This window comes from Manihot esculenta, chromosome 14 (assembly GCF_001659605.2).
Source record: "Manihot esculenta cultivar AM560-2 chromosome 14, M.esculenta_v8, whole genome shotgun sequence".
In the NCBI taxonomy this organism is placed as follows: Eukaryota; Viridiplantae; Streptophyta; class Magnoliopsida; order Malpighiales; family Euphorbiaceae; genus Manihot; species Manihot esculenta.
Genome location: NC_035174.2, coordinates 28319040 through 28345023, shown reverse-complemented (window position 1 = coordinate 28345023; position 25984 = coordinate 28319040). Strand labels below are relative to the sequence as shown.

At 43.4% G+C, this 25984-nt stretch overlaps 1 pseudogene; it reads right to left on the bottom strand.

Moving 5' to 3' along the window:
- Positions 1–4769: 4769 nt before the first annotated feature.
- LOC110600595 lies at positions 4770–6170 on the bottom strand (annotated as a pseudogene).
- Positions 6171–25984: the final 19814 nt, after the last annotated feature.

Genomic DNA, 25984 nt, shown 5'->3' with positions numbered 1-25984 from the left:
AGTAATGATTGGGTTAGAATTTGGAATTTGGTTAATTAATTAATTATTTAATTGGTTTTTTGGAGGAAGCGCGTGAAAGAAAGACACTTGGACAACATGCACGGGACTCAAACTCTCACACCTGGAAACACGTTTTCTTCTTCCAGATTGAGCTGCTCTGCGGGAAACTTTGACCGATTTCATCATTGTCAAATTCAGATCCGCTGGTCGGTTCAACCAAAAAAATCAGAAGTTGTTCATTATCGGTTTGAATTAATCCTAAATATTAAAAAATCATTCATATTTTTAATAGTGGTTATAAACCATTAATTGAATAAAAATTTAATTCATTTGGTGGTTATATATTATTAATTAGTATTTTCACAAATTTATTTTTTAATTATCGATTTGACCACTTAACCAAATTAATCCAATAAGAAGTTTTTTTTGTTAATTAATATATTAGTTATACAATAAAATGTTTATTCATAATTTATTTTCTTAATGATATTTAATTTTTTAATTATTAATTACTAAAAATAAGTTATATTTGTCATTTTTATAAATGAAATTAAGATATATTATTTTATTTAATTTTTAATTAGTTAATAATATAATTTATATATTATATATTTTATCTATTTATAACCAATGGAATATTTCAATTCTAATTAGATTAGATTTTATTTTAAATTTAAATTAATGTTATTTTGAACTTGGTTACAGTTATAATTTTAAATTTAAATTTAAATTGTATTTTTAAATTATAAATTGTATTTTTAAATTCAAATTGTATTTTTAAATTTAAATTTAAATTAATCTAAAAATTAAGATTAATTTTACTAATCTTACTATATTTGCAGTAATGTATTTTTAAATTGTCACATCACTATACAAAAAGCATTCAAACTTGGGCTAACTTCTCCGATCTTGAAAAGAAATCGATTAAGAAAATGTCAATTAAATTATTTTTTAAAGCTTGAATGACGTACAAGAGTTTATTTTTTGGTAAAAGAAAAAAGTTAGTGCTCTCAGTCAAGTTTATATTTGAAATTAATATTATATTATGATAATTTAATATATATATATATATAAATATTTATCATAATATTAAAAATAATTATACATACTAGTAGACTTAACCTGAGAAAAAATATATTTAAATAAATTTGAGAGATTTTAAATTTTACTCTCTAATTTTCATTTAAAAAAATATAAAATGAAAAATTAAAATTAAATTAATTTCAAAAACTGTATAATAATAATAACTATAAAATTAAGATAAAATTGTTTATTTAAATTGAATACAATCATAAAATTCATAATAAATTGATAAATATTTTCCTCTTTCTGGTCCATGATAGATCTGGTTTTCTTCTGGGTCCCTTCTTGCTGGGCTCCCTAGTGGACCTCTCCATGTTCTTCCTGGTGAAAGGACCTGTAAAATAAGAAAAAATGGTCAGGGGCCTACCGGGTGTGCCCCGGCAGAGGCCCTCCGACGCTCAAGTCAGATTTTATGGCTCAGAGTAGTATATTTAGGCAAGGGTTACATAAAGAATAAAAATGGTGTCCAGGAAGGAGAAGAAAGAAGTAGAGTGTCCCCTTTGCGTAGCCTCTACCGTGATATATATATTTGTCTCTCTGTCACAATGCTAGCTGTCTTCTGTCGCCTAGCTCCGTATGTACGGATGTGTCAGGCGCCTGCTCCATGCGTAACGGCCATTAATTCTCCTCTGATACGTATGATTCTCCTCTGATACGCATGCGGAAGGACCTACTAGCGGGGCATCTTGGTCATTTTCCCCTTTCCGGGCTGGGTTGAATGGTAGGGCTAAAGTTGAGCCTGGTGAGGGCCTGATTACTGGGCCGAGAGGTTTGGGCCGGCTTGATTGAGGAGTCTAGGCGGAGTCCGGTCCTGTGACTGAGCGGGCTGGGCCTGGCTCTCGAAGGGAATTTTGAAGCCTTCGGATCATGGACTGTTTTCATGGGCCTGGCCTTTTAAACCGGGGTGAAGAAATCCAACGATCATCAATTGCCCCTTTATCTCCTCAGCAGTTATTCCATGACTGGTGAGGGGATAAATCTTTAAACTCTATTTATGACCGTGTGGTCTGAGAACTGTTCTTGTCGAAGGTATCCCTTTCTTGCCTTTTTATTATTTTTGTCTGAGCGTCGGACTCTCGTGTATGTTTTTTGCCCTTGAGTATTTATGGGTTATCTTTTTGCGGGCTCTTTGTTGCCTGGACCTTTTTCTAGGTCAGCTGAGTTGGTTTGGTGTGAGTGGTCAATTCTCGAGGTCGGTGCCTCTTATGATTGCCCCTGATTCTCTGTTTGGCTTTGTATTTTGGTATGCAGTTTGCTTAAGAATCGCCTTGCCTTAATTCGGTCTGCCTATTGGTTTTACCAGTACTGCGCTCGTTTTCTTGAGATTGGCATGGTGCTTTGGTACTTTTGGCTGTTGTGTGAGATCAAAGTCTCTCTACCTGATGACTCGAGGTCCTTTAGGAGGTCGGAGTTTAGCTTTTTATGGTTCCGTGCCCCAATCTTTTATGTGAGATCAGAACTGTGTTCTTATGAGTTGTTTTTGCTTGTAGCACCGGATGATCTTGGGGATTCCGGCCATTTTTTGCTCCGGGAGATCTTTGAGATCTTCGCCGGCCTTCTACCTTAGTGAGGTCTTCTACCTTAATGAGGTCTTCTACCTCTCCGAGAGGTCTTCTACTTTTCTGAGGTCTTCTGCCTCAGTGAGGTCTTCTGCCTCAGTGAGGTCTTCTGCCTCATTGAGGTCTTCTGCCTCAGTGAGGTCTTCTGCCTCATTGAGGTCTTCTGCCCCGTTGAGGTCTTCTGCCTCATTTGAGGTCTTCTGCCTCTTTGAGGTCTTCTGCCTCGTTGAGGTCTTCTGCCTCATTTGAGGTCTTCTGCCTCTTTGAGGTCTTCTGCCTCATTGAGGTCTTCTGCCTCTTTGAGGTCTTCTGCCTCGTTGAGGTCTTCTGCCTCGTTGAGGTCTTCTGCCTCATTGAGGTCTTCTACCTCTCCGAGAGGTCTTCTACTTTTCTGAGGTCTTCTGCCTCAGTGAGGTCTTCTGCCTCAGTGAGGTCTTCCTTTGTCAAGACCTTAGTGAGGTCTTCTCTTGTCAAGACCTTATTGAGGTCTTCCTTTGTCAAGACCTCATTGAGGTCTTCTCTTGTCAAGACCTCATTGAGGTCTTCTCTTGTCAAGACCTTATTGAGGTCTTCTCTTGGTGGGACCTCAGTGAGGTCTTCTCTTGGTGGGACCTCAGTGAGGTCTTCTCTTGTCAAGACCTTATTGAGGTCTTCTCTTGTCAAGACCTTATTGAGGTCTTCTCTTGCCAGGAGATCTTGGGGACCCTGGTCTTCATGCTCCGGGAGGTCTTTTAAGATCCTCACCGGCTGTTTTTATTTTGTTTTCCCGGGAGTTCTAGGGGATCCCGGTCTTCTTCATTTTTTCGGGAGTTCTAGGGGATCCCGGTCTTCATGCTCCGGGAGGTCTTTTAAGATCCTCACCGGCCGTTTTTATTTTGTTTTCCCGGGAGTTCTAGGGGATCCCGGTCTTCATGTTCCGGGAGGTCTTTTAAGATCCTCACCGGCCGTTTTTATTTTGTTTTCCCGGGAGTTCTAGGGGATCCCGGTCTTCATGCTCCGGGAGGTCTTTTAAGATCCTCACCGGCTGTTTTTATTTTGTTTTCCCGGGAGTTCTAGGGGATCCCGGTCTTCTTCATTTTTCCGGGAGTTCTAGGGGATCCCGGTCTTCATGCTCTGGGAGGTCTTTTAAGATCCTCACCGGCCGTTTTTATTTTGTTTTCCCGGGAGTTCTAGGGGATCCCGGTCTTCTTCATTTGTCCGGGAGTTCTAGGGGATCCCGGTCTTCATGTTCCGGGAGGTCTTTTAAGATCCTCACCGGCCGTTTTTATTTTGTTTTCCCGGGAGTTCTAGGGGATCCCGGTCTTCATGCTCCGGGAGGTCTTTTAAGATCCTCACCGGCCGTTCCGGGGTGACCTCGGGGCCCCGCCGGTTGCCTTTGTGCCAGGAGGTTCTTACGGGATCCTGGTCTTTTTGTTCCGGGGTGACCTCGGGGCCCCGCCGGTTGCTTTTGTGCCAGGAGGTTCTTACGGGATCCTGGTCTTTTTGTTCCGGGGTGACCTCGAGGCCCCGCCGGTTGCTTTTGTGCCAGGAGGTTCTTACGGGATCCTGGTCTTTTTGTTCCGGGGTGACCTCGGGGCCCCGCCGGTTGCTTTTGTGCCAGGAGGTTCTTACGGGATCCTGGTCTTTTTATTCCGGGGTGACCTCGGGGCCCCGCCGGTTGCTTTTGTGCCAGGAGGTTCTTACGGGATCCTGGTCTTTTTGTTCCGGGGTGACCTCGGGGCCCCGCCGGTTGCTTTTGTGCCAGGAGGTTCTTACGGGATCCTGGTCTTTTTGTTCCGGGGTGACCTCGGGGCCCCGCCGGTTGCTTTTGTGCCAGCCTTGTACCTCTGAGGTCTCTATGTCTCAGAGTCTTCTGAAAGATTCAGGATTTTTCTGCAAAATAAGAATTTGCACAGAGCACATATAACGAGGGTGCTCGTTGTTAATTCAATGATATTCATCAATCAATAATATGTCGCACATGTCACTTAGTTTTATTTTTCAGATACATGCAAGTATTAACTCATGCAATTTTAGAGATGCAATGAACAATATTTTTGCATGTGTAAATTTCTCCAAGATTTTTCAATTTATAAAATTCGTGATCTTTTTCTCGGGAATGTCCGCGTTAGCATTAATAATAAAGTTTCATGGCAATAAGCAATTATCAAGATATTTGAGAGTGGCACCATTCGCATATAAATCATTGTTATCTTTGAAGTTATGAAAAGCGGAAGCAATAGCACCTGAACGGGGAGCTGACCTTCCTGCTGCAGCCACTGTAGCACCAGTTACTGTATCCCTCCAGCAATTAGATCCATTCCTTATTCTGCTGATAACGAGAGAGTAATAGGGGGACCAGGTACGTAAATGCTCTGTTGATTCCTTTGAGAAAATATACTGGGACCTTGAGCTGTAAGGTAACCACTCTATGATCTGAGATGCCTTCTTGCTTGATTTCCTATGACTGCATTTCTTAATTGAATCTTGGAGTTTCTTATTGACATTTTCGGTAATCCATTCAAGAAGATCATCTGAGTTGATAGAGGCTTCTTTTGCAAATCTTTCAAGCAATTTGGGTAGAAAGACTAGGAGTTGGGCATCTGATAGACCAAACTTGGAACTAATAAGTTGCCTTTCTTCACTGGATTTTTTCCGCAATGAAGTGGAAAGGATGGTCTCAAGCCACTTTCCAACTCGGGGTGTGCGAAAGCCGAAGATTGACTGCTCTATAGCACTTGCACTGATTATGTGGCTACCAATGTTATAAGCAGCCTTATGAAACAAGGCTAACCTCCTCAAAGAGCTGTGAGGGATTCCATATGGACACATCGTTAAGAAGAAACAATCTTCTGATAATGTGATCTTTTACATGCATAACAAGGGCATTATACACATTGATCCAGAAAGCAATTTGGGCATTGTTTTCCATCTGATTGAACAGTCACCTTCTCCAGTTGCTCCACAAGAACTCTGTAGTTGTTGATGGCATAAGATGCACTAGAGAACTGACTTCTATCAGTTGAGTTCCAAGATATTTCTATCGTGGATTTGCAAGACCAATCTCGGTCCTGTCCAATACCATGCGGAGGGATTACAAGGTTAGTGGATGATCTTGACAATATAGGTGATCTATTTTTTCCAGGGACAGATGCTGTGCTATGAAGCCAGCAGTATGCTGCAGCCATACACCTAACCATTTCCTCAGAAAACTTGTTTGGGCACTGATAAAGATGGTCTTATAGAGTTCGCAGCATTGAGGATTTCTCCATAACGTGAATCTGTTCCTCAGCAAACAAGAAATCAGCCACTCTTCATAATTGCAAGATCAATGTCATTTTATGACAGGATTGCAAAGATCTAAACATGCCAACCATTTCAAGTTCACTGACCCTCCAAAGGGATTAATAGCAAATAAATGGTTGCCCCCCTTGAGGAGCTTATCACAATCCAGTTGCTGTCATCACTGAGATCAATGTCTTGTATAACTGCATTTTGTATAACTGCATTAGTAAATCCACGTTGATTGTAAACTCCTCCTCTGTTCATTTGTTCTTGAGTTCTGCTATCTTTCGTTTTCTCTCCTCTAATTCCAGTTCCAATAAGATAAAATTAGTTTTCCTTTTTCCTCTGTCCCCCATTTCCCCAATCAAATAGCATATAAATAGTAAAAAAGAGGAAAAAGAAAATAAAAGCTTATAGTTTTCTGTCTGTCACTGTCTCAGCTGTCCTACTGTCTCTTGCGTTGAACAATTTAAAGCCTCTAGTTCAGTGAGTGGCCACTTCAGTAACAAGTCCCTTCTTTCTCGCTTCCTTTTCTTCCCGTCTCTTGTAGCTTCAGCTCTAAAAGAACCAGCCATGCAAACTATTCGAACCTCCTCTATTCCATCATTTGTCCACATCCCAACCTCATTAAACACAACCCAGGAGAAGAACTCGCCGAATTACATCACCCTCATCCTCTAACTTGTCCAACCCGGCCGAAAGGACCTCTTTCCTTCTGACTGAGCAAATGCAGATTTGCATGGTCGTCTTCCACAGAGGTTAGCCCTCTCAGCCGTAACCATCTCGTCTATTTGTCGGTTGGGATCTACAGTTTCCAAGTTGGCTATCGTGCCGCACAACTCGCTCGATTCCAGTGAGCCCAGACGGCAGCCGCACTCCGATTTCACTCGTCTTCAAATTGGCCAGTATGTACAACCCGAATCCCTCCTCGATCGGCTTGGGTCTCTAATCATCTCCTGTTTTCTCCCTGTTGCACCGATACTTAATGGGTATTGTTATCCAACCAAGTCGGATAGTTATGAGTCACGCCCCAGCTGCTTGGCGACATCATTTTGTCCGACCTGAGATATGAACCCGACTTCAAACAAGGCGCCGACCTTGAGCAGAGATCTAAGCTCGAGCGCGGATCCGACCTCAACGAGTAATCTTATACTGTGGTCGTCGGATTTGCCGAGTTCTTCTCTGTCTTGCTAAACACGGCTCCGACCTCCGACATTACGCGATCCCCAGCAGAGAGCGGCAACTGGACGCGACAGATCATTTTATCCGACCTGAAATGTAAGCCCGATCTCCACTGCGGCTCCTACCTCGATCACAGATCCAAGCTCGAGCACGGATCCGACCTCAGCGAGTAATCTGACGCTGTGGTTGTCGGATTTACCAAGTTCCTCTTTGTCTTGCTATTCCGACCCGGAATGCGGGATTGACCTCGGACGTGACTTCGACCTCAGGCGTACATCTGCCCAACTTCATGATTTTGGTCCCGAGCTTGGGTCCGTCGACTGTCAAGCACGAGCTGATTCATTCATGTGGTTCAATGTCCAGCAGAGTTCGTGATGTTTACTGAGAATCTCTTGTTGATTTATTAAAGTTGTTCTTTCCAAACTCGCTCTATCAACTTGTCTGAGCTTTCCCTCCAACCTGCGTGGCCATCGGGTCTTCCTTCACGGGAGAGTCCTCTCCACCTTAACAATCTCGTGCATGACTCGCTGGACTTCGGCGACTCGCTCAACTTCAGCGATCCCAGGCAGCAGCCGCACTCCAAATGCATGCGCAGCCGACCCACTGGCGTCGCCAGCCCGGATTGCCAATGGCAGGACAACCTTTGTGCTTCGCCGGTGTATACGAAGTCGAAGGCATCGCAAAGGATCCCGCGACCTCCCGCAGTTGTCTTCCCCATCCTCGAGATGACCGAGCTTTCTCTGCTGTTACAACGCACGGTTTTGGGCTTCGCCGGTGACACCCATGACTGGACGCGACATTGGATCGTCACCTTGTCTTTGAGCTGGATGGCATACCGCATCGGAGCTTATCCACCTTGCCTGGATATTTGATTATTTCCTATTATCTCCAGGTTGCTCTGATACTTGAGGGGCGTTGCTCTGCAACAGAGTTGGATGGCTATGAATCGTGTATCCTCTGACCTCATGTCCTATCCGACCTGAAATGTTAGTCCGACCTTGTCTATTTTTCATTTATTAATTTTCTCTCTAACTTGCTAACCTGAAATTTTACAGCCGACCTCACAATTTCAACAAATATATATGTATATATTTCTCATTCTTTTTTTTTTTTTTTTTTACGGAGAATATTCATCAGACTTCAAAGAAAAAACCAGTAATAGTAAAATCTAATAAATATTAAAATAAATTATCTGAAAGACGATCAAAATATTCTTTAGCACAATGAACCTTTCTTTTCAACTGGGTTATCCGCTCAAACTTTCCCGGAACTTGTCTAGCTCTTGAGTGTCCAACCTAAAGGCTTGACCATACAGATTCTCCGATGCTTCGATCAAGCGTCCTGGTGCTAACACAGGTCTGCTCAATGAGAGATTGAAGGATTGCCGACCTCGCAACCCAACCGACCTCAGAGTTCATCCATCTCGAGCAGCCCGGATGTTTGGTCATTTCTCATTGTCTCATTTCTCATTGTCTCCATGTTGCTCCGATGCTTGAGGGGCGCTGCTCTGCAACCGAGTTGGATGGCCCTGAATTGTGTCTCATCCGACGTAATGCCTTATCCGACCTGAAATGTTAGCCAGACCTCGCCTATTTTTTATTTATTAATCTTCTTTCTAACCTACTAACCTGAGATTTTACAGCCGACCTGCCCCTCTCACCTTGATAATATATACACAGCTAACTCACAAAATATATATACCATTGATTCTTTTTTCTTTTTATAGAAAAGATTAAAATCTATACTCAGAGACAAGCATTTCGATCTGAAGTTTCATCTCGTCAGATCTCAAAGAAAAAGTTAGTAGCAATAAAATTCAATAAATGTTAAAATAAACAACGAGGGTAGGAAAATGAAGATTAAGAGACTGTCAAGATATTCTTAAACCAGCTGGGTTTTTCTTTTCAGCTGGGTTATTGTAAATCTCCAGCTTTCTTTTCGCATGAACTTTCATACCTTTATGTAGATCTCAATGGATGCATTTAGAAACTCCGGTGATGAAAAGATCTCCTTCGTGGAGGGCACATTCCCGGCCAAGCTCGGCGAGGGGTTAAAAGGAATGGGTGGTTGGTTGTTTGGAGTTGTAGGACTGGAAAATAAGAACCGCTGCCCCTCTTGGGCAGAGCTCAGATCATTTGGAATGACGTTGTTTTCGTTGTGGTTAGCCACCGTGGATCTCAGTGGGTTTTGTAAGAGTGGAACTTCCGGTGATGAGAAAATCTCCTTCGTTTCCCACAGACGACGCCATTTGATAAATATTTTCCTCTTCCTGGTCCATGATAGATCTGGTTTTCTTCTGGGTCCCTTCTTGCTGGGCTCCCTAGTGGACCTCTCCATGTTCTTCCTGGTGAAAGGACCTGTAAAATAAGAAAGAATGGTCAGGGGCCTACCGGGTGTGCCCCGGCAGAGGCCCTCCGACGCTCAAGTCAGATTTTATGGCTCAGAGTAGTATATTTAGGCAAGGGTTACAGAAAGAATAAAAATGGTGTCCAGGAAGGAGAAGGAAGAAGTAGAGTGTCCCCTTTGCGTAGCCTCTACCGTGATATATATATTTGTCTCTCTGTCACAATGCTAGCTGTCTTCTGTCGCCTAGCTCCGTATGTACGGATGTGTCAGGCGCCTGCTCCATGCGTAACGGCCATTAATTCTCCTCTGATACGTATGATTCTCCTCTGATACACATGCGGAAGGACCTACCAGCGGGGCATCTTGGTCATTTTCCCCTTTCCGGGCTGGGTTGAATGGTAGGGCTGAAGTTGAGCCTGGTGAGGGCCTGATTACTGGGCCGAGAGGTTTGGGCCGGCTTGATTGAGGAGTCTAGGCGGAGTCCGGTCCTGTGACTGAGCGGGCTGGGCCTGGCTCTCGAAGGGAATTTTGAAGCCTTCGGATCATGGACTGTTTTCATGGGCCTGGCCTTTTAAACCGGGGTGAAGAAATCCAGCGATCATCATAAATAATTATCAATTAAATTTATTTTCTTTCAAGTTGAAAGTTCTTTTTCTTTCTTCTTTGTTTTATTGATTTTTTAACATCTTAATTAGACTTTTATTTTAAAACAAGTAATACTTTTTATTTATCCTTTTTTATTACATCTTATATTTTTTTTATTTTCATTGTTTTGAAAAATGAAAAATAATAAAAGTACAACAATAAAAGTTGAATAATTTATACTTGCATAAATTATAATTAAAATAAAAATTTATTATACATTAACATAATAAAATAATAAATGAAGAATAATAATAATATTAATATTAAAATTTTAAATAGTATGCCCATTTCAAAAAAAAAAAATTTAAATAGTATGCAAAATATTTTGAATAACATGTGCAAAATTGCACTATTAGAGATCCTAGTTCACGTAATTACCAAGTTAAAAATCCCATTTGATATGATATTTTTAATTTCATAAATATATTTATATTTTGATACGTGAAAATAAGAGAATCCCATTTTATTAAATTGTGCCCGCATTACATTATTAAATCGTTTTCCTTTTATATTAAGAGGCTTAAAGTAAAAAAAAAAAAATTTGGATTGTTCTACGAGTGGATCCACCTTAAATAACCCACAATAAAAGATCCATAATAGAGGGAGGAGGGAAAATAAGAGCAACATTCTCACTGTGGTAGCAATGGCTAGGTTAGCCAATTTATCTGCGACGCGAGCGCTTCAAACACATTTTCCATGAATGCCCTATAACCTCTCGCTTATCATATTGAGGATTGTTAGTAAACATAGCCATAGCTATGGTGGAATCCATCTCCACTATAACTTATTTAAACCCAAGACCCCTGGCAAGTTGTAACCCTTTTACTGCTCCAGTCAGTTTGGCTTGAAAAACATTATACATCCTCAATTAGATCATATTGCCTCCTGACCAACAACCTTAACCATCCCTAAGCACTCTCCCACACTCATTTAATTCGAGATTCCCCTTAGATGGCCTGTCTACATTCAATTTCATCCACCCATCCAATGGAGGAAGCTAAGGAATCCCTAGTATAGTGTGGTATTGAGGCCTAATTTATATCTTCACAAGCAGATTCATTAACTACTGTAATACCCGGCTAGAGTCCGGCATCGGAATTCTACTTTCCGATAGAGTTCAGGATGTCGGAAGTCTCTAGATGGGTTAGATTTATATTTTTCTATAAGGTTTTGGTATGTTTCATAGGTTTAAAGCATAAGGCAATGAGTTTTTGAGTGAAATGAACCAAGGCAGAAAAGCCAGGTTCGGCCGCCGAAGTTGAGGTTCGGCCGCCGAACATGCATGGCTTTCGGTTTCACGTGTGGCCGCTGAAGGTGGTCTGGCCAGCCACCTATAAATGGCCCTCAGTCGGTTGAAGCGGTAAGAGCACCGTTTCTTTCACTTGCTGAGGTGAAACTTTGTCCTTTGTGAGTATTCTTTCATGTTTTCATTAAATCATGCAAAGATTTGCTTCGTTTTTATGATCTTTTGAAGGTTTTAAGCTAAAAACTCAAAGGTGTGAAGTTTAGAGAGTTGAAAGAAGAGTTGCTTCAAAACTCCACGTTAGGATCCTTCATCTACTTGTTTTCACGAGGTAAGTGAAGATCCTGAGCTTGTTTTTATGTTTTATGAAGGTTTTATGGGGTTTATGGAGAGAGGTGCATGAATAGGGTTATGTGTGAGGTTTTGATGATTTTGTGCATAGAACCTGTTTCTGTGTTATTTGTGTTGTGTTGTTGGGGTGTTTAGGTAGTTTCTGACCCCTTTCAGCATATACATGAGTGTATGCAAGTGGAAGTATTGAGGTGTGTGAAGTGGAGTGAGTTTCGTGCATTGGGCGAGAGGCAGGGCAAGTTTCTGCCCTGCTGATGAACTCAGGTTCGGCAGCCGAAGGTACATTCGGCCGCCAAACCCTTGAGGAGGTGTGAGGAGGTGGCTTCGGCTTCCCAAGCTTGCCCCCGAGCTTTTGAGTTTCGGCTCTGGAGGGGAGTTCGGCCGCCGAATGTGCCGCCGAAGGTTAGAGACTTTCGTCTCTGGAGTGCCTTTCAGGCTCCGAAACTTGCCCCCGAAAGGGTTCGGCAGCCGAAAGTGGAGTTTCGGCCGCCGAAGGTGCTTGAGTTTCGTCTCTGGAGGAGACTTTCGGCCGCCGAACCTGCCGCCGAAAGTGTCCTGTCCAGCTTTCTTTTGCATGCTTTGCATGGATGTTAGAGTGAGTTTAAGGGGATTCTTGGTAGGGGTGAGCATTCGGTCGGTTCGGTTCAAAACCAAACCGAACCGAATAAACCAAAAACCAAAATTTGAGTGTTTATGAAAACCGAACCGAACCGATTTTGGTCAGAAACCGAATCGAACCGAACCGGTCTGATTCGGTTCGGTTCGGTTTGATCGGTTTCGATTTTTAATAATTTTTTTATTTTTTACACTTTATTTTTAATATTTTAAAATTTAATTAAAATATTTTTATTTTAATATGATTTAATTTCTATATATTATTGAAAAAACATATTATTATTACTAATCGGTTCGGTTCGGTTTTTTCGGTTTTTTTCTGATCAAAACCGAACCGAACCGAAATAGCCAAAATTTTTGAAATTAAAAACCGAACCGAACCAAAATATATAAAAAACCGAACCAAATTTTTAAATCGGTTCGGTTCGGTCGGTTTTTTCGGTTTGAACCGAATACTGCTCACCCCTAATTCTTGGGAAGTTTAATAGAGTGCTTCATAAGCTAGTTTGGTCACTCATTTGAGTCCATCTGTATAGGTACAGACCAGAGGAACTAGAGAGAGCAGCAGTGAGTACTGCTCCAGAGTTTACACAGCCTGCAGAGTCAGTCAGTCCAGATAGCCAGAGGTGAGTGGAACTAAACTTAACTCTTTTACTTGCACAATGGAATGTTTTAGCATATCTCATGCATCATGATTATGCAATAGGTTGATTGCATTAGTATCCACGAATATGTTGCATTGCTTAGTTATTTGGTGATGTGAGTGAATGCTGAATGATCCAATAGTTATGAGTTCTTAGTGATGCCGTTCGGGTTGACTAACGCCCCTGCAGCATTTATGGATCTCATGAACAGAGTGTTCAGTGAGTTTCTGGATCACTTTGTCATTGTTTTCATCGATGATATATTAGTGTATTCCAGAGATGCAGAGGAGCATACCCAGCATCTGAGGATAATTCTGCAGACACTGAGAGAGCATGGTTTATATGCCAAGTTCTCGAAGTGTGAGTTTTGGTTTAGGAGCATTTCCTTCTTGGGACATGTGGTATCAGCAGAGGGTATTGAGGTAGACCCCAAGAAGATAGAGGCTGTAGCTAACTGGCCCAGACCCACGACAGTGACTGAGATTAAAAGCTTTCTGGGACTGGCAGGTTACTACAGGCGGTTCGTTCAGAACTTCTCAAAGATAGCAGCTCCTATGACCAAACTGACTCAGAAGAACCAGAAGTTCGTCTGGTCAAACCAGTGCGAAGAGAGCTTTGATGAGCTCAAGAAGAGTTTTATTTTCACAGAAACTGTATGATCATGTATGAGATTTACAGGTACACAGAGAGTATAGCAGGCTTGCTACGGGTTCTGGCGGCCTTAAGCCGACCTGAATCCTAGTGCCGGTGACGGTCCATTTTGGGGTCGTTACAACTACAATTTTATTTCATAAAATGCAATATTTATATTTCAAGTTTTGAATATCATCTCGAAAAATATATTTATTCCTCCATCACCATAACAATCGAAGGGCAATGCATAATACTTGAATATGAATGGACATGATGTAACATAATAATCGTCTAAAGTGAGTCATAAACTCTCACCATAAGACATGACCACGTGGCAAGAATCTAATAAACTGACATGTGATTGCAGAAGTCTCACCCATAGAAATGTTAGACTAGGACTCTATAACTCTCAGTACTCCATCAATACTTGCACTCTTCTTAGCAGGTCGAGTATTCATGAAAAGTTACTATTAGCATGATACAATCTAGCAAATACCTGTTATGCCTATAAACGCGGGATCCCTTATCCGCTAGCCGGTACCAGTCGAATTTCTAAGAGATTCGATAATCAACTCCATCTCATTACAGTATATTAAGGTACACATTCTTAAACACTCATTCTAAACTCAAAGCAATTTCTTACATTCGCCCATTCTATCAATTTGCTAACTTGAGCATCGGAGTGGCTACCCATAGGCGCTGACCACCTCATCTCTTCTCCTTTGCAGATTGATCAATCGCAGTTCAGTTCTATTTTGCCGGGATATCCATTGAATTCTTCTTGTTGATTTGGTTTAAATCTAATTTCTCATTCGCTTTCTCTTAAAAGATATTTTCCTTTTTTTTTCTATTCTTTAAATGGCCGACAACTCCCAAACTGCTGCTAAATCTGCTGCCAACAAAGGGGCCATCATCTCTTCCACCCTTGGCAGTGGATAGAATACACCTTCTATAGTCAATGAGGCAGACCTTAATAATCTAAATAACGAGAAAATGCTCCGGTACATTAAAAAATTGCAAGCAACTCTCAAGCAATATAAGGCTCGGGAGGAGGCCTCATTTATGGCTCACATAATAAGGGAGGTGGCTTCTATCAAGACCTCAAGTGTAACGACCCGAAAATCGGACCGCTACCGGCGCTAGGATCCGGGTCGACTTAAGGCCGTCGGGACCCGTAGCAAGCCAAACATACATCCTGGAAACCTGTATAATCCCATACATGATCAACAACATGCATAAAATTTAAACTTTTCTTTCATTTCTCATACACCAAACTCAACCTGTGCATGCACTAAAACATAATCATAAACTTTACCCCTCTGTGGGATCTCATCAATGCCCCAATGGGCGATATACATGTGTTGAGTTGGCTAACATCTGTATCATCAAATATCTAAGATCATGCATCAACAAGGGATTACAATACTCATAGGGTCAAGCACATCTATAACCTCAATATACCTCATTACATAACATACTGTAATTTCTTACATTACATCATAGTACAATTGTCATGTCCACAATCTAACTATTACATAGACATACTTCAAAACTCTGGCTAACCTCCTGGTCTACCCTGTACCTGCACATCTGGGGTTAGGGGAGAGGGGTGAGCTACAAAGCCCAGTGAGCAGAATAATAGAAAACAATATTTAAAAAAAATCTCATGCCATTATGTAATGCAACACATCACAACTAATCACATCTCGGATGGTATTGTCACCAATAGTTCTCTACGTAGTCCAATTGTGCCGGGAAGTAGAATGGGTACAACCGGTCTTTCTCTTAACATAACATATCATACAGTCCAACTGTGCCAGGGACGTAGAATGGGTACAACCTGGACTTCCTCTTACATCGTGCCAGGGACGTAGAATGGGTACAACCTGGACTTCCATACCATATCATGCCATAACATCATCATATCATATGAGGACTAAAGGATCATCCAATGATCAATCCACATCAACATCATAAATGCAATGCAACATATTCGTGAATACTAATGCAAACAACCTACTATATCTCATGGCATTCATGATGCATGGATCATGCTCAAAATTCATACTTCATTTATTTTAAAACTTTAAGGTTTATTCCACTCACCTCTGGCTAGCTTTGACAAACTCTATAGCAGCTGGCTCACTACTGGGGTCCTCGGTTCCTCGGGTCCGAACCTACACAGGTGGACTCCAATGAGGGACCAAACATACATGAACATAACTCTAAAATATCCCCCAAAAACCCCCTAAAACATCATAAAATAACTACATAAAAACATGCAGAAATGGCTGAACAGGGCACTTTCGGCGGCAGGTTCGGCGGCCGAAAGTCCCTTCAGAGCCGAAAGTCAGGCAGGTTCGGCGGCACCTTCGGCGGCCGAAAGTCCCAGACAGAGACGAAAGTCTCTTTTCGGGGGCAACTTCGGCAGCCGAAAGGCCTGCCTCCCCAGCCACGTTCGGCGGCCGAAAGCTCCTTCGGCTGCCGAACCTGGTTTCTACCAAAGGGCAGAAACTTGGCTCCCTTATGCATTTATGCCTCCAAAACTAACCAATCATGCATAAACCTATTCTACAACATTCCCAAGCATTCACAAGCAAACATACAAGCTCCTAGGGGCATCAAACCAACAAAAACCCCAACTACAACACACAAGCAACTCACATTGTTCAAAAACATAACATTTGCTTAAAAACTCATACAACCCTATACATGCCATTCTACCCCATAAAACCACTTAAAACTTACTTAAAACATAAAATGAGCTTAAGATCGGCTCTTACCTCTTGAAGATCGAGAGAGAGACGACCTAAACTCGGAGATCCAAGCAAATGAGCTCCTGAGTTCCCAAGGCTCCAAAACTTGTCTTAAATGCTCAAAACTTGCAATGAGAGGTGAAAACTCAAGAAAAATGGAGGAGATTTGGAGAAAGAACACAAGATCTGGGGAGAGGGAGGTCGGAAGCTAGCTGTGGCCGAAAATGGGAGAAAGCTCGCCCATTTCGGCCAAGTGACCCTTTTATAGGTGGCTGGCCAGGCCACGTTCGGGGGCCGAAAGTGCCTCCGCATGCATGCCATGTTCGGCGGCCGAACTTGACTTTCGGCGGCCGAACCTGGGTTTTCCTCCAAAGACTTTTCATGCAAAAACTCATTAAATTTCCATACTTAAAACCATGAAATACCTTAAAACATTTTACGAAAACATGCTTCTACCCTACTAGAGGCTTCCGACATCCGAGATTCCACCGGACGGTAGGAATTCCGATACCGGAGTCTAGCCGGGTATTACATTCTCCCCCCCTTAAGAACATTCGTCCCCGAATGTACCTCAACTAGCACAAAGCATGGCATAAAACATAACATACATACACAGCACATAAACACAAAGAGATCTAACCTTAAAAGAGATGAGGGTACTGCTGGAGCATAGACTCCCGTGTCTCCCAAGTGCATTCCTCCAAATTGTGGTGGTTCCACAGGACTTTCACCATCGGGATTTCCTTGTTCCTTAACTTTTTGATCTGGGTGTCTATGATCCGTACTGGCTGTTCAACATAGGTGAGATCCTCTTGGACCTCCACATCAGGCTCACTAAGAACCTTGCTCGGATCTGACACAAACTTCCTCAACATTGAAACATGGAAAACCGGATGGATTCTCTCCATTGAAGCAGGTAAATCCAGCTTGTACGACACATTTCCAATCCTTTGCAAGATTTCAAAGGGTCCGATGTATCGTGGGGCGAGTTTACCTTTCTTCCCAAAGCGAACCACTCCTTTCATTGGAGACACCTTAAGCAATACCAGATCCCCCTCCTGAAACTCTAACTGTCTTCTGCGGACGTCTGCATAGCTCTTCTGTCTGCTTGCAGCAGTCTTGATTCTTTCTCTGATTATGGGTACCACCCTGCTGGTGATCTCTACTAGCTCAGGCCCTGCCAAGGCCTTTTCTCCAACTTCCTCCCAGCAAACAGGTGATCTGCACTTCCTTCCGTACAAAGCTTCATATGGAGCCATCCCGATGCTAGCATGATGGCTGTTATTGTAGGCAAACTCCACCAAAGGTAGATGCTGCCTCCAAGAACCGCCCAAGTCCAGCACACACATTCTGAACATATCCTCGATAGTCTGGATGGTCCTTTCTGACTGTCCGTCAGTCTGGGGGTGGAAGGCAGTACTGAAATCCAGCCTAGTACCCATGGCATTCTGCAGACTCCGCCAAAACCTGGAGGTGAACTGGGGCCCTCTATCTGACACTATCGAAACAGGAACCCCATGCAGCCTGACGATCTCATCTACATACACCTGCGCCAACTTGTCCACAGAATAGCCACTCCTGACAGGAATGAAGTGAGCAGATTTGGTGAGTCTGTCCACAATCACCCATATGGAGTCCACTCTGTTGGACGCCGCCGGTAACCCCACTACGAAGTCCATAGCTATATTCTCCCATTTCCACTCTGGAATAGGTAGCGGGTTAAGCATTTCAGCCGGCTTCTGATGTTCCAGCTTCACCCTCTGACATACTTCGCAGGCGGACACAAATTGTGCCACTTCTTTCTTCATCGCTGGCCACCAATAAACCTTCTTCAGATCTTGATACATCTTGGTGGCTCCGGGGTGAACGCTGTATCTCGCATTATGAGCCTCCCTCATAATGTCTCCTTTTAGCCCTATGTCATATGGTACACATAATCGACTCCCATAGCGGAGGATCCCCTTACTGTCGAATCTGAACTCACTATCATTGCCTGACTGAACAGTCCTGGCAATCTTCACTAACTCTGGGTCCTCATGCTGTTTCTGAGCCACCTGCTCCAAAAACACGGGTGTCACTTTCATCTGGGCAACCAAGACACCGGTACCAGACAACTCCAACTGTAGACCTTCATCAATGAGCTTGTAAAACTCCTTCACCACTGGTCTCCTCTCTGCCGTGATGTGGGATAGACTGCCTAGTGACTTCCGGCTTAGGGCGTCTGCCACGACATTCTCCTTACCCGGATGATACTGAATCTTGCAATCATAGTCACTCAGCAGCTCTACCCATCTCCTCTGCCTCAGATTCAGATCCCTCTGACTCAAGATGTACTGCAGGCTTTTATGATCTGTGAAGATCTCACATTTCACCCCATAGAGGTAATGCCTCCACATCTTGAGTGCAAAGATTACTGCTGCCATCTCAAGGTCATGTGTGGGGTAATTCAACTCATGCTTCTTCAGCTGCCTAGAAGCATAAGCAATCACCTTCTCATTCTGCATCAGTACACAACCCAGTCCCACACGGGACGCATCACAAAAGACTGTAAAGTCCTCATCACTAGATGGCAGAGCTAAAACTGGTGCTGAAGTCAACCTTTTCTTAAGCTCTTCTAAACTCTCCTCACACTGGTCGGTCCACAGAAACTTCTGATTCTTCCTGGTTAGTCTGGTCAGAGGAGCTGCTATCTTCGAGAAGTCCTGAACGAACCTCCTGTAGTAACCTGCCAAACCCAAGAAACTCCTGATCTCTGTCACTGAAGTGGGTCTAGGCCAGTTAGCCACAGTTTCTGTCTTCTTGGGGTCCACCTCAATCCCATTCTCAGACACTACATGCCCCAAGAACGAAATGCTCCTTAGCCAGAACTCACACTTAGAGAACTTGGCATACAAGCCATGTTCCCTCAAAGTCTGCAGAACCAACCTCAGATGATGGGCATGCTCCTCTGCGTTCCTAGAATACACTAAGATATCATCTATGAAGACAATAACAAAGTGATCCAGGTATTGGCTAAATACTCTGTTCATGAGATCCATGAATGCTGCAGGGGCGTTGGTTAACCCGAACGGCATTACAAGGAACTCAAAATGCCCATATCTGGTCCTGAAAGCTGTCTTTGGCACATCTTCTTCTCTGATCCTCAGCTGATGGTACCCCGATCTCAGATCTATTTTGGAGAAACAACCCGCTCCTGCTAGCTGGTCGAATAGATCATCGATCCTTGGCAATGGGTACTTGTTCTTGGTAGTGACTTTGTTCAACTGTCTGTAGTCGATACAAAGTCTAAGGGATCCATCCTTCTTTCTTACGAATAAAACTGGTGCACCCCAAGGTGAAGTGCTCGGTCGGATGAAGCCCTTTTCTACCAACTCTTGCAACTGTTCTTTCAATTCTTTCAACTCAGCTGGAGCCATCCTGTAGGGAGGGATAGAGATCGGTCTAGTTCCAGGCACCAACTCTATCTCGAACTCTATCTCCTTAGCAGGTGGTAAACCTGGAAGTTCATCCGGAAAAACATCCTGAAACTCTCTGACAACTGGCACCGAGGCCGGCTCCCTGACCTAACTGTCTAGCTCTCTCACGTGAGCTAAGTACCCCTGACATCCCTTCCTAAGCAACCTACGAGCCTGAAGAGCTGATATCAGACCTCTAGGTGTGCCCCTCTTGTCTCCTCTGAAGACGACCTCTGACCCGTTCTGATATCTGAACCTGACTACCTTGTCCCTGCAGTCCAAGGTAGCACCATGGGTAGATAGCCAATCCATCCCTAGAATGACGTCAAAGTCTGTCAAATCTAGAACCACAAGGTCGGCGGAGAGGCATCTTCCCTCAACAAAAACTGGACTGTACTGGCAGACTGACACTGCCACTGACGGGTCACACTTGGGTCCACTGACCCATAGGGGACACTCTAACCCAGAGACTATCAGACCCAACCTCTCAACGGCTCTCGGAGCAATAAATGAATGAGATGCACCCGGGTCCATTAATTCATACACATCAGAACACCCAATGACGAGATTACCTGACACCACGGTGTTGGATGTGTTAGCCTCCTGCTGTGTCATGGTGAAGATCCTGGCTGGAGCTGATGGACCTTCACCTCGGGAACCAGAAGAAGAGGCTGCCCCTCTCCCTCTACCTCTGCCACTGCCCTGAGTTGTGGCTGGAGCTGCTGGCTGTGCCACACTACCAGAAGCTGTCTGCTGGGGCTGGCCCATAAAAGGCGCTCTAGGACACTCCCGAGCTATGTGTCCCTCCTGTCCACATCTGAAACATGTGTTAGTCCCAGCTCGACACACTCCCCTGTGCGGTCTTCCACATCTCTGGCATTTTGTACCATCTGAGCCTGAGCTCGAGCCACCGCCAAATCCCAGACCGGATTTCAACTTGTTCCAAAACTTATTCTTCTTCGGCTTCCTGGTGGTGTTATCCCACCTCTTCTTACCTGAGCTCTGAGAAGAGAGACCTGGCCCTCCTCTACCTTGGGTCTTAACCCCTGAAGACTGGGTCACTGACTGCTTCACTGACCCCTCAACTATAGCACTTGCCTCCATTCTTCGAGCCATATCCACCACAGTGTGGAAACTTTCTCTCTCAGCTGACTGAATCAACGAGGAGTACCTGGAATGCAGCTTCATAACATACCTGTTGGCTTTCTTCGTATCTGTATCTAGAGCTTGCCCTGAAAAAGGCAACAGCTCCAAGAATTTATCCGTGAACTCCTCTACACCCATGTGCTCTGACTGCCTCAGTTGCTCAAACTCAATCATCTTCAGTTCTCTGGAACTGTCTGGAAAAGCCCATCCCGCGAACTCATTCGCGAATTCCTCCCATGTCATATCGTCTAGTCTCGGGTCCACATAACACTTGAACCATTCCCGTGCCTTCTTGCACTTTAAAGTGAACCCTGCCATCTGAATGGCCCTGCTGTCACTTGCCCCTAGGTCATCAGTTATTGTCTTCACTACTCTCAGATACTCAAAGGGGTCATCCCTTGACTTGTATTTGGGAGCATCCAACTTGAGGTAATCTGTCATCTTTACCTTACTCCCATCTGCTGAGCTAGGTCTAGGAGGTTGAGTAACTGGGGCTGTTGGTTCTGTAGGTGGTGGAGGTGGAGGTGCAGCATTCCCCGAGGTGGGGTTTGCCGGGTTTGGATAGAAAGGTGAGGGTGGATAAGCTGGGTACTGTGTGTAAGGTGGATAGAAAGGTGGATAGGGCATGTAGGTAGGGTAGGGGTTAAAGCTGGAGTAATCCGATGTACCTCCCATCGGATACCCTGAACCCTGTGGGAAGGGTGGATAATGGGGTGGAAAACCATACCCCGAGGCCTGAACGCCTCCCTGAGATTCCCCTGTCCCTTCTTCCTCCATGCTCACATCCAGGTTCCCATCCCTCCTCTGATCCTCTTCTGTAACCTCCCTCACATCTGAAGAACTTCCTCCTCTATCAGTCCCCCTTCTGCTAGCATCAAAAGACCTTCTAAGGTCCCTTGACACTCTTTCTCTGTTTGCTCTACAAGACATTGCCCTAGGCAATGTGGGAGGACGGGCGCTCGTGCCCTCATCCTCAAGTGGCACTCCAGTCAATCGTGCAGATCGACGAGTTCCTCTCATCCTATTTTCTGAAAACCAGTACACATCATACAAACATTAGCATCACATGGTTCATGTGGGCACACATGAACCCTCATCACATATACATCATTCATATCATAGCATCAATGCACATGTATATAATCATGGCATTTCACATCATCAAACAAGACAGGACTCCACATCCTATCCTAGTGGACATGATCTTTCCTATTGTGCTTGACCTTCTATAACATCTATGAGCCCGACACTCTAGGTCCGATCCTATGAACCTAGGGCTCTGATACCATTCTGTAACGACCCGAAAATCGGACCGCTACCGGCGCTAGGATCCGGGTCGACTTAAGGCCGCCGGGACCCGTAGCAAGCCAAACATACATCCTGGAAACCTGTATAATCCCATACATGATCAACAACATGCATAAAATTTAAACTTTTCTTTCATTTCTCATACACCAAACTCAACCTGTGCATGCACTAAAACATAATCATAAACTTTACCCCTCTGTGGGATCTCATCAATGCCCCAATGGGCGATATATACATGTGTTGAGTTGGCTAACATCTGTATCATCAAATATCTAAGATCATGCATCAACAAGGGATTACAATACTCATAGGGTCAAACACATCTATAACCTCAATATACCTCATTACATAACATACTGTAATTTCTTACATTACATCATAGTACAATTGTCATGTCCACAATCTAACTATTACATAGACATACTTCAAAACTCTGGCTAACCTCCTGGTCTACCCTGTACCTGCACATCTGGGGTTAGGGGAGAGGGGTGAGCTACAAAGCCCAGTGAGCAGAATAATAGAAAACAATATTTAAAAAAAATCTCATGCCATTATGTAATGCAACACATCACAACTAATCACATCTCGGATGGTATTGTCACCAATAGTCCTCTACGTAGTCCAACTGTGCCGGGACGTAGAATGGGTACAACCGGTCTTTCTCTTAACATAACATATCATACAGTCCAACTGTGCCAGGGACATAGAATGGGTACAACCTGGACTTCCTCTTACATCGTGCCAGGGACGTAGAATGGGTACAACCTGGACTTCCATACCATATCATGCCATAACATCATCATATCATATGAGGACTAAAGGATCATCCAATGACCAATCCACATCAACATCATAAATGCAATGCAACATATTCGTGAATACTAATGCAAACAACCTACTATATCTCATGGCATTCATGATGCATGGATCATGCTCAAAATTCATACTTCATTTATTTTAAAACTTTAAGGTTTATTCCACTCACCTCTGGCTAGCTCTGACAAACTCTGTAGCAGCTGGCTCACTGCTGGGGTCCTCGGTTCCTCGGGTCCGAACCTACACAGGTGGACTCCAATGAGGGACCAAACATACATGAACATAACTCTAAAACATCCCCCAAAAACCCCCTAAAACATCATAAAACAACTACATAAAAACATGCAGAAATGGCTGAACAGGGCACTTTCGGCGGCAGGTTCGGCGGCCGAAAGTCCCTCCAGAGCCGAAAGTCAGGCAGGTTCGGCGGCACCTTCGGCGGCCGAAAGTCCCAGACAGAGACGAAAGTCTCTTTTCGGGGGCAACTTCGGCAGCTGAAAGGCCTGCCTCCCCAGCCACGTTCGGCGGCCGAAAGCTCCTTCGGCTGCCGAACCTGGTTTCTGCCAAAGGGCAGAAACTTGGCTCCCTTATGCATTTATGCCTCCAAAACTAACCAATCATGCATAAACCTATTCTACAACATTCCCAAGCATTCACAAGCAAACATACAAGCTCCTAGGGGCATCAAACCAACAAAAACCCCAACTACAACACACAAGCAACTCACATTGTTCAAAAACATAACATTTGCTTAAAAACTCATACAACCCTATACATGCCATTCTACCCCATAAAACCACTTAAAACTTACTTAAAACATATAATGAGCTTAAGATCGGCTCTTACCTCTTGAAGATCGAGAGAGAGACGACCTAAACTCGGAGATCCAAGCAAATGAGCTCTTGAGTTCCCAAGGCTCCAAAACTTGTCTTAAATGCTCAAAACTTGCAATGAGAGGTGAAAACTCAAGAAAAATGGAGGAGATTTGGAGAAAGAACACAAGATCTGGGGAGAGGGAGGTCGGAAGCTAGCTGTGGCCGAAAATGGGAGAAAGCTCGCCCATTTCGGCCAAGTGACCCTTTTATAGGTGGCTGGCCAGGCCACGTTCGGGGGCCGAAAGTGCCTCCACATGCATGCCATGTTCGGCGGCCGAACTTGACTTTCGGCGGCCGAACCTGGACTTTCCTCACTCATGCTTTCGGGGGCCTAACGTGCCTCCAAAACGCATGCATGTTCGGCGGCCGAACTTGACTTTCGGCGGCCGAACCTGGGTTTTCCTCCAAAGACTTTTCATGCAAAAACTCATTAAATTTCCATACTTAAAACTATGAAATACCTTAAAACATTTTACGAAAACATGCTTCTACCCTACTAGAGGCTTTCGACATCCGAGATTCCACCGGACGGTAGGAATTCCGATACCGGAGTCTAGCCGGGTATTACATCAAGGACTCGGATAAAAGCAATTCAAACACAGTCTAAAGGGAAGACCAATCTGGAGAATGAGGAGTCATCGGACAAGGCTCCAAAGGACGTCGACTGGAAGCTGGTCAGAGCAGTGTAAAGGTACCAGAAAGAGTAGGAGGAGGACTATGACCTGGACGATGCCTCGCTCCTGTTGGAGTAGATGCTTATAGAAACCTTCCCTACCAAATTCAAGCTGCCAAGTTTGGATAAATATGATAAAACAGCAAACCCCATGAGTCACCTAGCAATCTTCATAACAATGATGCAGCTTTAAGACATCAATGATTTCGTGTTATGCTAAGTATTCTTGTCCATACTCATAGGTTTGGCTCAGAAATGGTACCAATATTTGAGCTCAAGTTCTATTCAAAACTTTACTTAATTTGCTATGATGTTTAAATCTAGATTTATCACCTTTATACTTCCTAAAAAACTCTCTTTTGACTTGCGAAAGATCCGCCAAGGAGAGAGTGAGTCTTTAAGGAGTTTCATTTCACATTTCAATGCTAAAACGATATAGGTGGAAGAGCTAAATCATGAAATAGCGCATAAGGCACTGAAAAAGGAAACTCGCAACATCAAATTCATGGATTCCTTAATCAAGAATCCCGCTGCTACTTATCAGCAGCTAATGGATAAAGCTCAAAAGTACATAAGGCTTAATGACAAAGTCCAGGCGCTGAGGGAAGATATGTTAGAAAATTCAGAGATTTACTGCAACCCAAACACGCAGCGGAAAAATTAAAATCTTTGATTTTCTTCCCGGGATCCGTGTGATTTGTTTAATTCGAAAGGAAGGATAAGCTACTAACCTGTTAGACTCGACGAGAATATACAATCTCGGACTCAAGGTGCTGCTTTTCAACGAACACCCGCTATGGTATCCACACGAACGTCTCTTATCCTTCTAGAGTGTTAGCTCTCTCAAGGATGGATAGATTATGTGCTCCACAATATGCAACTGTTAGACTAAATTTTTCTAAAAACATTAACTCCATAATTCGTAGAAGGAGTTTTTATATGTTTCAGTCTTGTGTTTTTCCACAACTCTTTTCGTAAAAGAGTTGTGTTCAGAACCCACTATCACGATCTCACAGATACTCAAATATCTTATGTGATAGAGTTGTGTTCATAACCAACTACCACAATCTCGCAGATACTCAAATATCTTATGTGATAGAATTCTTTATCTGTAACAGTTACAGATAGACTGTAGATCCTTTTAAATATTATTATCTTATAATAATAAATAATTAATATTAATAATAATAACACTTTATTATTATTAATTATACTAATGGGCCTTTAGCCCATTAATATAGTACATCAACAACGTTCTTGTGTTTGACCCAATAGATTCACATTAATTGGCAACAGGTCCAGTCCCACAAGGTCCATAAATCATAAGCGGCCTCTAGCAAGACATTATGACTACCCAACTAATATGAGGATCGATAGTCTGATAAAGCCT